Consider the following 17533-nt stretch of genomic DNA (forward strand, 5'->3'; position numbering starts at 1 on the left):
GGTTTTCTATCTATGAGGCGATCACTTATACTGTACAAATTTTGTCTTAAGACGTGATTCGAAACATATCACTGAAGACATTGTTCCACTTTGTGCATACAAATGGTTCGATCTTGTTTGTTTATACGCAAGCAACACTCAGGTCGTCTTGGTTCAATTATACCTTGACACTTGTGTCGTCTTGCAATATCAAAATCCATGTACGTTTTACTCAGGTCATTATGGTTCAATTATACCATTATGCTTGTATAAAATTTCAACATATCAAAAGCTCAATGATGATAAACAAAAACAAAGTAAAAACATGTGACTACACAGGAATGACAACAAAAATATGAGGGTGATCAATTAGTTGCATGTCATTTTAAATCATGCATTAGTTGCATATCATTTTACTCATTATCATTATCATACATCTCATTTTCAAGATACATCTCACATCATTATCATACATATCATTTTCATCTCACATCATTATCATACATCTCATTTTCAAGATACATCTCACAAGCATTGTCATTATCATACATCTCATTTTCAAGATACATCTCACAAGAATTATCATTATCATACATCTCATTTTCAAGATACATCTCACAGCATTATCATTATCATACATCTCATTTTCAAGATACATCTCACATCATAAATCATATCAATCACATCTCAAATCAAAAGCATTTATCTAAGCATCCTCATCATAGAAACATCATATCACTACATAAATCATCATCCATAAACACATCACATGTGGATCGGACAATCGGTGTCATATATATATATCTCAAATGGTCAAAATATACAAAGGATGTCATGTCTGTCAAAATACAACACAATGATCAAAATACAATAGAGACAAGTCTCTCAGGTATGACTATCTCCTGAGGCTGACGGTCTTGCAACAGATGTCTCAGCTCTTGGATCTCCGGGTGGATCACATCGAGAAGGCCCTATAACACCTCTGCTCTTTGTCCCTGTCTAACTTCGAGCTGATCGACTAGTAGTAAAACTAGGAGCCCTCTGCTCTCTAGGGACCAAATCCTCATATAAGCGCTTGTAGTACTCAACTGCCATGGTCGTGTACCGTATCTCCCTCAATGTGTCTCTCATAGGCGCACCATTCGTTTCTCTCTATAGTCTCTCTACAAGATCCTCTGCTCAACCTAGGCGCTCTATTTTCATATCTCGCTCTGTGGTAATATGTGTAATCTGACGATGCTGAGCTAGTACTTGTGCCTGCAACTCCTGCACTATAACATGCAGCTCTCAAATCTATGACTCTTGTCGATGCGATGGTACACTGATCTGCACTGGTACCTGGGTGGTAACACTACCTATCCCTATCCTAGGCCCCGGTGGAGGTAACACATATGATCTCCTCTACTAGGTCGGCTGCCTAAACTCCTCTAAGCCACCCATAGCTGCTAGCACCTTGCCTGCTCTGCCAACCCCGCCAGCTCCAAGAACCAAACCTCCCCTACCTCCATCACCACTCGGTCGTCTGACTAATCCAATATATCCTCTCCTCCCTCCATCCCCTCCTCCAATCCTCCCTCTATCTCCTCCATCCCCTCCTCTATCTCCATGTCTCCCTCTACCACATCCCCTCCCATCTCCCCCGTCATCTCCTCCATCATCCCCATATCCCTCCTCCATCTCCTCTCCCTCCTCTCTCCATCTCACTAGCCTCTCTGGCTGCTCATCCTCATCATCATCAAAGGCGGGAATCATCTCTACCGGATTCGATATCCGTGCCATAACATGTGCCACGAAGTATGTTGCAAACTCCTCCATCATCCCAGCATCAACCACTCCAAACCCGTAATCTCATATCTGTCCAGCCAAATGCATACACTCCTCCACAGCTGCTACACTATCAACAGTCAGACCCCACTCTGGCACATCCTATCTCTGACAAGCATATAAACATGCTCCCTGTGGTATACCTTGTTGTCGACCATATTATCGTTGAACACGGTTGTGCAAGAATCTCTCAATGATAATAGGCATCCTCCTAATTAGGTATCTCGACATATAGACATAGGGCATCTCTAGACCTTCCTCGGCCCATACCTCATAGTCCATATACGGTCTCCAGATGACTGTATCAATATCATCCAGCACCCTCCTCCAATGGTCTAGCTTGCACAACTTACGTTGGACAACTATACCTATATACCCATATGCATAGGCTCGACCAATCAACCTATCCCTATCTGCAAGTGGCCTCCCTGAAGGAATGTGCTCCCAAGCCCACACCTATAATAATGTAACCCTGATTGATAGACTTGTGCATCCCAGATACACTACCTGGTCCAGCTCCCTGTATAAATGTGCTAACATACAGGATCCCCAAGCAACCTGCATCCCTGTGTAACCATGTCCTCTAACACCAATCCCCATCCCATAGCCAGTCCCTTCGACCTACGGTCGAGACACAAGAATCCACTACAAAACCTGCCAATACAGAGGGTAGTGGAGCATAATCAAAATCTATAAACTCCTGCCAAGGGATCTCATATCCACAAATCTGATCATCATGGAATATCCGATGAAGAGCATTTGTCCCATCCTCCTCTATCTTCTCATATGGCAATAATACCCCAATCACTGGAATTCACAGAATCCGATAACAGTCCTCTGGATTGACTGTTATCTCACTAGTAGCCAAATGAAAGGTGTTTGTATCACTATGCCACCTCTCTGCCAAAGCTGTCAGCAAACCCCGGTTAATGATATACCGAGGCATGTCCAACAAAGAGGATAAACCATACCTCTCAATAACATCTCTATCCACCTGTGTCAAACGTGGAATCAAGGACCATGGTCTCGAAAATCACTCTCGTTACTACAGTATGCCAAGTTGTGCCTGCAAAACAACAAATTTCCAACATCAGGTCCCATGTATATCCGATATATCCAATCAAAACAAAATCAACTTGAAACAATGAAGCATCAAATCAAGTTCCACATCAAAAATCAAATCTCATATCGAGAAATCAAATCAAGTTCCATATCGAAAATCAAATCTCATATCGAGAAATCAAATCAAGTTCCATATCGAAAATCAAATCCCATATCAAGAAATCAATCAAGTTCCATATCGAAAATCAAATCCCATATCGAGAAATCAATCAAGTTCCATACCGAAAATCAAAATCCATATCGAAATCAATCAAATCCATATCGAAATCAAATCAGATCCATATCGAAAATCAATGACCCATAACGCAAGCACCATACCAAGAAATCAAATCAATGACCCATAACGCAAAATCCATATCGGAGAATCATATCAAAAACCCATAACGCAAGCAACTCAAAAATCCATATCGCGAAAATCATATCAAGAATCATATCGGAAATCAAGAATCGGAACTCATATTGGACATCAAATCGCAAGGAAAAAATCAAAGATCCATATCGAAAGAAAATCAAGATCCTCATCAAAACAAACACTCAATCTGGCAATCCATATCAGACGCAAAATTCAAAACAGCAAAATCTGACATAGAGACAACAGGCATGACCTTGACAAAGCTCAGCAGGCACCTATTCACCCCTAAACCATCTCCCTCATCTATTTTTCCACAACAACGCAATCTTCCAAATCCTCTATAGCCATTTTTCTTGCTCACGTGCCAAAGTATCCCTCCCACGTGCTAAGCTGTCACCAATGCGCTAGCTAAAATCGGCTATGTGCTAAGACCTTTACCCTATGCGCTAAACTATCTCTATGTGCTAACCAATTCTTCCATCGCACTAACCTAAGAACCCTACGTGCTACCCTAAGCATTGAATGCGCCAACCTGTTAGCCCTATGCACTAGAACTAGCTACGCGCTACCCTAAACCTACGACACGCTATAGGAAGACTCCCAGACGCTACCCTAGTTGAAAAACCCTATGCGCTAAAGTTCTTATCGTATGCCCTAGGAAAGGAACCCTACGCACTAAACCACGAAAATTGGAAGCAAAAAATTGAAAACGTGACTCAAATCAACAAAATAAAAAGCAAACAGGGCAAAATTAAGATGACTTATAGGTGGACCATACGCGGCGAGCCTCCAGTATCGGCGAAAGCACTCAAAACAGTGAGAAGCATAAGTAATCAGCATTTTGTCACTCTCACAAGAATTCAAAAGGTGCAAATAATCCAAATGAAATCACTTTTTACCTTTTATATGGTAAAAGTCAACTAGGGTTAGTAGGTGGGGCATGTATTTTGCTCATTTTTAACCCTATCAAACATCATTTTTTGAGAGATGAATCAATAACTTTGTGTTCAACACAGTCAACATTTTAAAATGCAATCAATTAAAAAACAATCATCAAAATCAACAAATTTGATTCATCTCCCAAGGGGGCATCATCAATATCATTCATAAAATCTGGGGCACGACATCATCATATCAACATCTCGACACACGACATCAATATATCCGATAATTTTCTTTGAATCAACATGTACACACACGTCACTTCAAAGAGGGGCAAAATGTAGACGTTAAAAAATGACCACTTTCCTAAGTGAATATTTAATATTCATGTTAACCTCATTCCTCTATTTAATTAAATTTTGTTTAATTAAATTATTCACATTCATCTATTTGATTAAATAAGTTATTCAATTTATTTAATTAAATTCACCTAAGTCTCTCATAGCCTTTAATTAAATAAAACATTTTATTTAATTAATTCCCCTTTCTCCCCTTTTAATTAAATTTACATTTAATTAAATTGTTCATTGCAAATAAATAAATCTAATTTATTTATTTAAATCCCCCACTTGTATTTATGCAAATTGCATCTATTTTAGTTGAAATAAAGTAATTTATTTTAATTAAAATTACCCCCCCATACACTTGCATTCTCCTACATCTCCCACTTGCCTCCCTAACCCCCTTCTAGATTCTTCTAAGCACTTCTAAATTAGCCTAACCCATCCCCCAAAATATTGTCACATCCCTAAGCAAAGCGAAGTCACTTCTCAAACCTTCAAAGGCTTTGAAAACCATTAAAGGCTTTATGTCTTCAACAAGTTAACCTTGAAAGTCTTCCAAACCTTTAATGGTTAACTCAACCCTCTTGCATGATTAGAGACTTTCTCTCTAACTCAACCCTCATCTAACTGAAGGGTCTCATCAAGCATTCATTTCTTTGACCATGGTTATTTATTTAACCCTTGCACAAGAGTATATTGTTTGGGTAAAAGCTTTATCCAATGGATAACCCTAATCTAACCTTAACTCTTACCACCTAGGGTAACCATGGAGTCTTCTCAAGCATTTAATGCTTCTTACATCTCCTCTCAAGTAGTCTTATGTTGACAATTGTCACCATTTCATTGGTGAGAATTGTAAACATGGATTGATAGCTTTCAATCCTGACCCTTGATAAGATCATCCAATCCTGACCATTCATTGCCCTGTTTTTCCTATAAATATAGCTCGTATTCCTTCATTTTGATATCCAAGTCTTTAGTATCAAACTTATAGACATTTTACTAAGCATCTCATCTTCACATCCAGTCATTTTATCAAGCATTTATCCTCTCTTTGATAGAAATAATCTTCATAGCATCTTAAATAGGCATTTGCATTATCACATAATAATCATGGTAGACTAGTATAGCATGCTAGGATAGTTTTGTTACTAATCCTTTCATCTTATTATCATATCCATGCTAGTTTAAATCATGCTAGATTTAGTATCATGCATAACTAGGAATGCATCCATGCTAGATTGATCAATATCCCTCGTTTTCATGATTGTCATCCCTAAGTCACTTTGCTCAGTGATCTGAGAGCAAAGGCATTGGCTTGAGGGGTTTTGTGAGATAGAGAACAATGGAACATCCGTTGGGAAGTTGAGTTATTCAATAGAACTCCATAACTTGCACCAAGAGTCCCATTGGTGTGTGGACTAGTTTTGAAATCACATTTTCCATTTCATCCCCCCACTTTTCCCGCACACAAATATTTTCCTCGAGGTAAGGGGCGAAATCAAAAACTACTGTAAAATCTAGTTGTTGTATCTGCATAGCCATGTACATAAAATCAGGTGGCATTACTGTAATGGGACTAAAACCCAATATTTGGCATAGAGAAAAGAAAGTAGCCTGAAAATAGGGAGCAGAAGCACCAATTGGAAATGGCTCCTCTGAGCTAGGGCCTATATGGTATGTTGTACTTCCCACTCTGGCTAAATACATTGGAAGGAAATTCTTTCTAATGAATTTCTTCATCTTGTAATACTCTGCCTTTTGTTCATTTAAATCTACTGGTACCAGGCTAGGGGATGGTTCATATAAGTCAAAAATTTCTTGAAATTCCTCCCTTCTGATGATTAATATAATCTCTCCATCATTTCCCCTAATAACCCTTGAAACTGGGTCATATCTATCTGCAACAGCCTTCAGTAAATCGACATCCATAAAAACACCTCGAACTACCAACTTGCCCAAATCATACTGCCAAGGACTGGATAATGGGGATTTTAATTTCCTTTGTCCATACCATAATTTGAAAATCTCTAACCTAGTTTCCGATAAATTAGCATCTGCCAAGTGGAATGCTTTGTAAGTTAACCCTTCCCCTAGGGTTTTTCCATCCACAAACCTCTGCCCCTGTTGCTTATCATTTGTAGAGAGCTTTAATTGGTCCAAGAAATCATCATAAAGATTTCTTTTCATCTAATCCACTTGCCCTGAATGTTTCCGTGAGGGAGCCATCTTCTACAACTAGGGCTTTATACTATATTTCCAAATTTGGGAAAGAAAACTAGGGCTATTACAAGATTTTTTAAATTACCAGAGTAAATCAAACAAATTTCACTATTTTCTGTCCTAGTATTTTAACCCTAGAACAAATTGAATTATCTTCTTGCAACCTCACACACAATTTTTCATATCAATTTATTTCAAGAACATATGGAGAGCTAAAATAAACTTACTGCTTTTAATTTTCACTAGAGATGACAATTTTGTGTCACAAAGAGTCGTTTCAGTCTTCTTCAGCAGCAAGAAATTCTTCAGGATTGCTATGAAACCTTTTGCGAATGAAAAACCTTTTAAGAGTCTTTTACTTATTGCCTGGGAAAGGACACAAATGTCTCGTCCGCCATTAATATTCGTGCGAGCGAAACAATGGCTCATAACTTTGTATTTAAAAAGTTTGAAAACTAGTCGTCGATCGTCCTCCAAGTTGGCCAATCCAACGATCATCTCTTGTCGACTCAGCACTTGACTTTCCATCGGTATCAATGGCCCCACAAAATCAGGACTAATCAGCACCACCTCATCTTTCTGTCGAAATTCGTAAGCGGCCCCACTGTAGGTCTTCCTGGCCAACCCGAGACACATGGCATAATCCCGAGATCTCACGGTTCATAACCACCTTACAACTTCCATTGCGGGAATACAAGGGTCGTCTGATCTGTTCAAACTTTTCCGCCTAGTATACTGCCTGTTGACTCTTCCTGAACTTAAAAATCGAGCACCTTTTACCTCAAGCTAAAACATCTCCATTCATTTTGAGCACGTGCAAATTGATGGGACTGTTTGTAACTCAACCTTTACCACTTGCGAACCGGTAACACAATGCTTTCAACTGGTTACATTGCTAACCCTGTCGGTTTTCGTCGATAATATGTGGCACAATCTTGTGATGCCGCAGTCATTAAAATCCTCGCATCTTTGATCACAGGGGAGTGTTGGCCATTGGATCCATCCTATCTTTAGCAAACAGTCAGAGTATTTAAGACTTTTCGGACTTAGGAATATACAAGCGTGGGCACAAATATTTTAAAAAGAAAAACCGGTTATAGGAAATTCCATGCGGATGACTTAGGAATATCATATTTTACGAACCGATTAATCACCACTTAATACTTACGAAATGAAAATGGCCTCGTGAACGAAAGTGGAAACCCTCAGCCTTAAGTGAGAAAAAGGTAACAGCAGAATATATCAGGGACTGAAAACTTACTTTCAAACAAAGATTTAATCATAAAACACACAACCCCTATAGCCCTAAACACTGATAACTTGACCAAGGGCAAAAACAAAACCAGGACAACCAAATTTTGCAAGACATAATTTTAGGTCCTATCAAGTGGTTCTAGAATTGAGATTGCATCAGGAACAAAGATAAAGGTAATATCTTTCACTTGAATGCTGGTGATAAAATTTGTTTGATTGCTTAGATTAATGAAAGTTGGTTATAGAATAGAAGGATGTGTCATGTGAATTTTGATTGCATGGTTAAGATAAGTTCTACTTAAGCAGTGAGAGATCTTCCTAAGTTGGTGAAGCCTACTAATTCGCTATGTAAGGAATTTCAATTAGGGAAATAGACAAGAGTTACTTTCAAAAGAAAATAGTATAGTTCTAATGGATTTTTTAATCTTGTGCATACTGATTTGTGTGGTCCTTCTAGAATGAGAAGCTTGTAGGGTGACAAATATTTCATGTTGTTGATTGATGACTATTCAAGGGTGATATGGGTTACTTTCTTAAGGGAGAAATTTAAAGCATTGGAGAAGTTCAATATTTTTAAAGCTATGGTTAAGACTGAGACTAGGTATGAAGCTAAAATGTCTGAGATCTAACAGAGGTAGATAATTTACTTCTGGTGAGTTTAATGCATTTCGTGAAGAGAAAGGGGTTAAGAGACAATTATCTGCTCTGCGGGCCCCTCAATAGAATGGTGTTGTAGAGAGGAAGAACACATTGAATAGCACAATAAGAGATAAAATATTTGATAAGAATTAACTATATTCTAATCAAGATGCAAAATATTGATCAACTAGATCATCAAAAATTACATACAATGTAGATGAGCCTTCTTATAAAGGCAAGGCCATATGGATATGTGAGCACGCAATCATGACATGTGGCTCAATGAGAAACACGGATAGGTAGGGGTAGTTAGGAGAAATAATAAAATATTCCACTTGAGGTTGATCACCCACCGAAGGTGGAATTATCATCACACAATAAGTGGATATGATAAAGTAAGAACAATATCACACCATAAAATGTGGAATTTATCCTACATACACACTCCCAATGTATGCACATCCCTAAGTGTCTCATATGCAAACTACGATGTTATGCATTTACCTAAATCAACTTAAGTAAGGTGTAATTATATCCTATATAAATAAATAATTACACCAAACCCCCCTTAAGTGAAACTTAGGGGAATGCACGTAAGCTAACAATGCAAGATGGGTCCTAGCTATGAGGCCATGTTAGGTACCCATGTACAAATGCAAATGCATGCAAACCAATACAATATATCAAAAATGGAGAAAGAGAGAAAAATCCAATGGGAAAAAACTCCCCCAAAAAGAGAGATGAAAACTATAGAAAATAACTCTCAAAGAAGTATGAGAAGGACAAAACTCCATGTGAGGAAAAATTTTCCCCCATAAGAGACAAGAAGAGAGACCAAGTAGCCCCCCTCAATGTAGAATTTGTGCCAATGGTAGAAGCTCAAAACTAAATGAAGAATCTACTCCACGATCATCGAACAATGTTCCTCCCCTTAGGAATAAACAAAACCAAAGGTGTATCCATAAAGTCTCCCCAATCATGAAGGGAAGATGTAGGAAAAAAACTCATGATGAATGAAGTCTCTGAAAACTGCTCAAGTGTCCCCATGTCAATGCTGAAAGTTACCCCCTCCAAATGTAGTGTATTGATCCACACAACTGAAAAAGTTACTCCAAGATATAGTGGAGATGAATGTAGAACAAGATCCAAAGACTCACATGCATCCTCTAAGGATAAAGAGACCTCCTCCAAATGATGTACATAAGTATCCACAATCATGTCAACCTCAAAAGAATGATCATGTAGAGAATGAACAAGAGGGACAGTGTGGTCCCTTGCAACAATCAAAGAAGGATAATCTTCATCAAATAGAAGATGACTTTCATCGATGATGTCTCCCAAATCTACAATATAGGACTCTACAAACAAACCTGCAATGTCTGTCAAGTAGTCATCCCAAAGAACTTAAGTTGGAAGACAAGGTATATCCTACTACACTGAATCACAAGAAGGCAAAATTGTTGCTATATCTGCATATCAACTGCAATAGGTGATGTGATAGCAATTGGAGGAGATCAAATGCAAGGCTCAAGAATGGGGTCACATGTGAGAATACCCAAAGTTCTCCTTGATATATGAATCATCAACATACGAAGAATCGACCTCATTAATAAGACCAAAATGTGAAAAAGAGTACAACCGAGATGCATGATCAACCACCCCAGTTGCAATGACAGCTCTACTCTCCAAGTCTCTAACTATATCTAAATCAGGTGTGAACTCCACAATTTTCTTTGTTGCCCCATGAGTTATCTGATAGATGGAAAGAAGATTGTTTTTCAAATAGGGTACACACAATACATCACTGAAGGAGTTAGCCTCAATGGAAATAAATCCTTTCCCAATCACATCCATGTATGTATGATTGCCCATCAAAATCTGTGGCATGGTGAAAGGCTCAAATGAAGAAAACATAGACTACAAAGATTACCTTTGATGAGAAGACCCTGAATCTAGAATCCATCTCCCTGTTCATGACTTGTAGTGGCACAAATATCTTGTCCCTTTCCTTTTGACTCAAAAGTGTGATCCTTTAATTTATCCTTTTCTTTGGAAGAAGAAGCTGAAGTAGACATTTTACAAGGCAAACTGATTTTATTATTCTCAAGAAGATGTTTCAATTCATCAATATCCTTCTTGTAACAACATTCTTCATCATGTCCTCACTTCATGCAATATGCACAAAAAAGATTGTCCTTATATGATTTCCTCTTAGGTGAGGATGTAGAATCACCTTGTTGTGGAGAGGATGACTGTGCTCCATCTTGCTGTGGCTTCGGCTTAGATTGCTTCTGGTTCTTGCCTTGTCCTTGTTTGCTTTGATTCCCTTTATTAGCCACCAAATCTTGTGACTTTGAAGATTTGAGAATCCCCATTTTGGTCAGCTTCGATTGCACAAGTATCAACATCTTCATGAATGCATCAAATGATGGTGGAGTGTATGAGGTACCTTGAGCTAACTGATGGGTGTGAAAGATAGAAACAAAGGCTACATACTCTAATGGAAGCTTGTCCAACAAGTTGTAAACCAATTGAGCATCCTTCTTGCCAATGTCACAATCCTTAAGCTTTCCTCTTAGCTCATTTGCTTTTGTGACATAATCTTGGATTGTATCAAAATCCTTGGGATCCAATGTTGTGAGTTCACTATCAAGCTTGTGGACCTTAATCTCATCAGCTTGACCATACAATTTCTCATAAATATCCCAAGCCTCTTTAACTATAGTAAACTTCTCAATGTGAAAAAAGAGGTCGTCTAATACATACTTTCTCAAGGTTCCAAGTGCCATACAATTTTTAGTGAGCCATTCAACTTGAGCATTAGGATTAGGTGGTGCTATTATCGTTCCATTTACATAATGAATGAGCCCTTTTTCCATTAACTTGCTCCATGCTTTAATTTTTCATGTCACATAAGTATGTGGAGTTAAAAGTGGAAATTTAGAATAACCTATAGCACCAAAATGAAAAAACACAAGATAGAGAGAGGCACAATCACACAAGATACCCCCCCAAATTACTCAATCAAGAACCCTCCCCCCCACCAAAAAATGATGATTTGGCACTTTATACTTAGTGCATGTACAATGGGCAACTTGCAAAGAAGGGAAAAGTGGACTTCTGATTTCAAATTTACAACTACCTTAAATAGGCTATAAGAGACCCCAAAAAATACTGCAAGAGATCTAAACTGAGATCCAAGCAAAATACAAGTACCAAATAGGCCAAAAATCACCAAACATTGAAAGTACAATTTCTACTCACAAGGGTAAAAATATAATAGCACCACATGAAAGTAGATGAAAAATTATGCACTTTCAAAAAAAATGGCACCTGAAAAGGAGGTCGTATGCGCCCGAACGAAACCTCTAAAGTTCCAAAATTGAGGATTGGACAGGTACAGTCATGAAAAACTGAAAATTCTGAAAAATCTCTCCATCAAAATTAGAAAACTCCACCACCACTGCAAATAGAATGAAAAATTATCCCAAATCAAAAAAATTACACCCAAAATGGAGCTAAAATGAGCAAGTTGTGGGCCTCCAAAGCTGGCCTGAAAAACCAAAAGCTCATTCAAGAGGAGCTGATAAATTTTGAAAAAAAGTGCTAATGTCATCATTCATGATCTTAAGTTTAACAGGCGTCTAGCTGTCATCAAGCTTTCACACACCCTTTTTTATCATATGGATGTGCTAACGTGGCAGGTTGACTGGGTGTCCGTACATATGATGTGGCAGGCTAACTGGGTGGTACGATCACTGATTGGATGCAAACATGTCAGATGACTGTGTATTTCATACGCTGACTAGGTGTTGACTGGATGTTGATGTGTCAATCGATTGGCCAAGTGACGTGGTATTCATCCGATAATTGCTCGTGGTGACTAGGCTTTCCATGCACTATGTGGCCCAATCAGAGTTTGCCACGTAGCACCCTATGTGAAATAAAACCACCTGTGTGGGCTACTAAGCAGCTGACAAGTGTTAGGTGGAAGCAATAACTGGGTGTCGTGTGGCACTATGTGTGTCTATGTTGAGTGAGAGAGGCGCATAGAGCGGTGGAGGAGCGTGCAGCGCGGAGCCGATGACAGGCAGAGGAGGAGTGGCGCATACCATGGAGTGGACGTAGAGTGCACAGCTGGTGGAGCTGAACACAGAGCGAGCAGGATCAAGGCAACAGTGGCAATGTCGAGGTGGCCCGACGGTAAGGTGGTACTGAGCGGGGACCATAAAGCGGGGGGCTGAAAAAAAAGTCTCCAGAACACTGGTTGTTGGGGACAATGCACGCCGGTGGAAAGGATGATAACAGGGGTGTCGGAGAAATGTGGCGTCGTCAAGGGTCGTGATAAGGTACATTCCCTACAAATAATATTTAGCCACGACAGGGGATGACCGAGGCGAGTGTAAATCCCCCCCTCAAAAAAAAAAAAAAAATTGATTTAATAAAAACTTTTCAATTAAATAAAAATTTCTATGAAATATTTTAAAAATACGGAAATTTAAAAAATTTCCCAAAAAATACAAATTTTTAATTTTTTTGAAAAATCATACTGTTGAGTAGGTGGGTCGTACGGCCTGCCTGCTAAAATTTGTTTGCCACAAAAACAACGTTCACTGAAAATAGGTAAATTTATACTCAAAATTCATGTAAACGGCCTTCTTGGACGCAATGGTGAGGTTGAAATCGCCATAGGATGTCACTGAAATGTGCAGCTCCCCAAATATAAAAAATTGAATGCTTCAAAATCTCTCAACAAAGACTACTCAATGAAGCCCCAATGGCTCTAATACCATGTAAGAATTTGTTGAAAATAGCCAAGATCTAGAGCACATTGAATAGCACAATAAGAGAGACAAAATATTTGATAAGAATAAATTGTATTCTAATCAAGATGCAAAATACTGATCAACTGGATCATCAAAAATTGCATACAATGTAGATGAGCCCGCTTATAAAGGCAAGGCCATATGGATATGTGAGCACACAATGAGAAACAAGGGTAGGTATGGGTAGGTAGGAGAAAAATAAAATATTCCACATGAGGTGGATCACCCACCAAAGGTGGAATTATCATCCCATAATAAGTGGATATGATAAAGTAACAACGATATCACACTATAAAAGGTGGAATTTCTCTTGCATACACACTCCCAATGTATGCACATCCCTAAGTGTCTCATATGCAAGCTATGATATTATTCATTTGCCTAGGTCAACTTAAGTAAGGTGATATATATCCTATATGAATAAATAATTACACCAACAGATACCATGTGCAAGAAGTTTGTTGATGATATGCAGAATGAGTTTGAGATGTCTATGATTGGTTGTTGTTGGTTGTAATTAGAGCTGGTGGATTCCAATTGCCTTGGGCAACATTGGAATCCGCCTCCAACATATAGGGCCAGGCCCAACACCTCTCGGCTCCACCTAAAAGGTCTCCATGCTACATCCAAACCCAACTCGCCTCCATGATAGGGTCGACCCTATCCAATTCACTTAAAAGGAATTAAATAAATTAATATGTTTAATTTGCAAAGAAGGCCGACATGATTAAGAAGTATCACTACCCTATAAATAAAGCATATACTTCACATAACATCATTCATTCAGTTTTGCAAGAAGGTGTGAAATATATATTAAGGAAGCGAAATATATATTCAAGGCAGAGTGATAACAGCGAACTACATTAGAGTGCAGTAGATCACTAATAGAAGACAGCGAACTTCATCAAAGGCAGCAGATCAACAAAGAGATAGAGAACTCCATTGAAGGCCCAAACAAACCCTATAGAAGGACTGCAAATTACTTGAATGGTGTTGCTACCCTTGTTACACACAGCAAGTCTGATTAGGAGGTATGCAAATCATGATCTCTATTAGCGAACTAATTGTGAAGACTTCTATCTCATCTTCCTTGTGACTACAACATCTATACTCTAGATAAGTGTGTAATTATCAGTTGAATTCAAAACCATAATCAGATCTAAGGATCTTTTCTGGCTAGGTTTTTCCTCCTAGGAGGTTTTCCCAGGGTAACTGTGCCTTGTCTTATGCATTCATTTCCTTTACTATGCTTAAATCTGGAAAACAATAAATTTAATTAACCTAGTTAAAACTAATTCTGGTTTTCTGAGTTTTATTCAATCTGAAAGCACTAAAATTAACATGGTATCAGAGCTATAGGTTAAGATCAATCTTCAGATTTAAAATTCGGTACACCTCTATTTCTAGATTGTTGTAGCTTTTGCAGATCAGGTCAATGGGGCTGAAAGTTGAAGATAGGCTTGATGGGAATCTCAATTTCACTGCATGGAAAGTTCGAATCAAGTTGGCCCTAGAGGAAGAAGATCTTCACCAATTCATAGAAGCGAAAGAGCTAACTGAGCCTACGGATGCTACTGAACTAAAACATTTCAAAAAGGATGTTGTCAAGGCCAAGAAGATTCTCATTGATTCAGTCAAAGACCACCTAGTCACCTCTATTGCCTCATTTACCACTGCAAGGGAAATGTTCAGCCATTTACAAGGTACATATGAAATTAATAATCTTAGTAGGGCAATTATCTTAAGACAGCAACTACTTAATATAAAAATGGCTAAAGAAGATTTTGTTATTTCCTACTTTATGAAAATTTCAGAACTAAAGAATCAGCTAGGTTTAATTGGCCATAACCTGGAAGACAAAGACCTTGTCATGATTGCCCTAAATGGTCTACCTCACTCACTGGAGTCATTTATCCAAACCATAAGTGCCAGGACTGAGTTGCCTACCCTTGATCGTCTTAAGAATGATTGCATCCAAGAAGAGTCTCGCCTCATCACAAGGGGGCAAACCAAAAGTTCCCATGTAGATGATCATCACATGCTTGCAGCTCAATGCAAGAAAGGGGGAAATTGGAAGAAACCTTATCCAAAATAGGGATTTCAGACCATTTAGTTCCCAACACCCTTGGAAGAAACCAAGAGATACCTCTCGTGTCCGATGCTTTAGATGTGACAAATTTGGTCACTATGCTAAAGAATGTCAGAATAACCCTAACCAAAGTGAAGCCAACCTAAATGAAGTCTCAGAACAAAATGATGACTTCTTATTCATCTCCCCTCTATCTAGCAGTGTTCCTTCAGATAGCAATACATGGTTGATTGACAGTGGTGCCTCCAGACACATCACAGGTTACTGTGATCACCTTTCAGGCTTAGTTGAAAAGGATAACAGCCTTCACGTGGTAATTGGTGATGACGCTCGTTATTCGGTAAGAGGTTCTGGCTCTACTTCTCTGAATTTAGATTCTGGTATTTCCTTGCACCTCAGTGATATCTTGTTTGTTCCTGGAATTAAAAGAAATCTAATTTCCATTTTTGCTCTAGAAGATAAAGGTTATCAAATTGCATTTTCTGAGGGAAAAGTCCTTGCTTGGCCTAAGAAAGCTACTTTTAAATCTGCTCGTATAATTGGTCATAGATATGATAGTCTTTATAAGCTCTCTACTAACCCTATTCAAGCCCTCATTAATGAGGCTCCGAAATCCTGTGAGTTATGGCATAGAAGACTTGGACATCTGCATTATCAAGCTCTTCCATCCCTTGAAAGATTAGTCAAAGGTATGCCTAAACTTAGTCAAATTCATGATAACACTTGTAAAGGTTGTGCTATAGGCAAAAATGTTAAAAGTCCATTTCATAAAAGTGAAAATAGAGCTAAAGACAAACTAGAACTTGTTCACTCTGATTTATGTGGTCCTATGTCTATAGCATCTCCTAGTGGATTTCTGTATTACGTAATCTTCATAGATGATTTTTCTAGGAAAACTTGGATCTACTTCTTGAAATCTAAAGAATCTGATGAAGTCTTAAGTAAATTTAAAGAGTTTAAAACATTAACTGAAAACTTCTCTAGTAAAAGAATTAAATGCTTAAGATCTGACAATGGAGCTGAGTACACCTCCGGTAGCTTTTATGATTTTTGTGTTGAGTTAGGAATTAAGAGGGAGTTTTGTGTTCCATACAACCCTCAACAAAATGGTGTTGCTGAAAGAAAGAATAGGACTATTATGGAAGCTGCAAAGGCTATGATCCACGATCAAGACTTGCATATCTTTCTATGGGCTGAGGCTTCTAGAATAGCAGTGTATATCCAGAATAGATGTCCTCATCGTGTTCTAAAGAACATGACCCCGGAAGAAGCCTTCACAGGACTCAAACCAGACATTAGTCACCTCAGAATCTTTGGAAGTCTCGTGTATGTTCATGTGCCCAAGGAAAAGCAATCAAAGTTGGAACCCTCCGGAAAGAAAGGCATGCTAGTCAGGTATAGTGAATCCTCCAAGGCATTTAGGATTCTCATCCCAGGTCAAAGGTACATTGAGGTAAGTAGGGATGTTACATTTGAAGAAGACATTGCTTTTAAGAAATCAAAAGGTTATTGTGTTATTGATGAAGCTAATGACAATCAAAATATAAATGTTGATTCTAACCCTGAGATTCAGAGGGAGCAAGTTGAACCTCCTCCTCAAGATGATCATGATGATCCTCCAGAGCCCATGAATCCCGTTGACATTCCTAGTGACATTGTCATTACCAAAAAGAGGCCTCTTTGGGTAAGGAATACTATTCAAGAAGCTGAAAGATTTGTTGCTCCCAGAGGCACCTTCTGTGAAACTAAGAGACCTCGGGTATTCTCCAACTACGTTGCTTTGATGTGTAATCTCATTGAAACTGAACCTTGCAATGTTGAAGAAGCCTTAACTCATCATGCCTGGAAGCTTGCTATGGATGAAGAATATCAGTCAATCATCAAGAATGATGTGTGGGACATTGTGCCCAGACCCAAAGGTAAATCTGTTGTTTCCTCTAAATGGTTATTTAAAACTAAACATAATGTTGATGGTAGTATTGAAAAATATAAGGCTAGA

This window comes from Cryptomeria japonica, chromosome 9, assembly GCF_030272615.1.
Source record: "Cryptomeria japonica chromosome 9, Sugi_1.0, whole genome shotgun sequence".
Taxonomy (NCBI): Eukaryota; Viridiplantae; Streptophyta; class Pinopsida; order Cupressales; family Cupressaceae; genus Cryptomeria; species Cryptomeria japonica.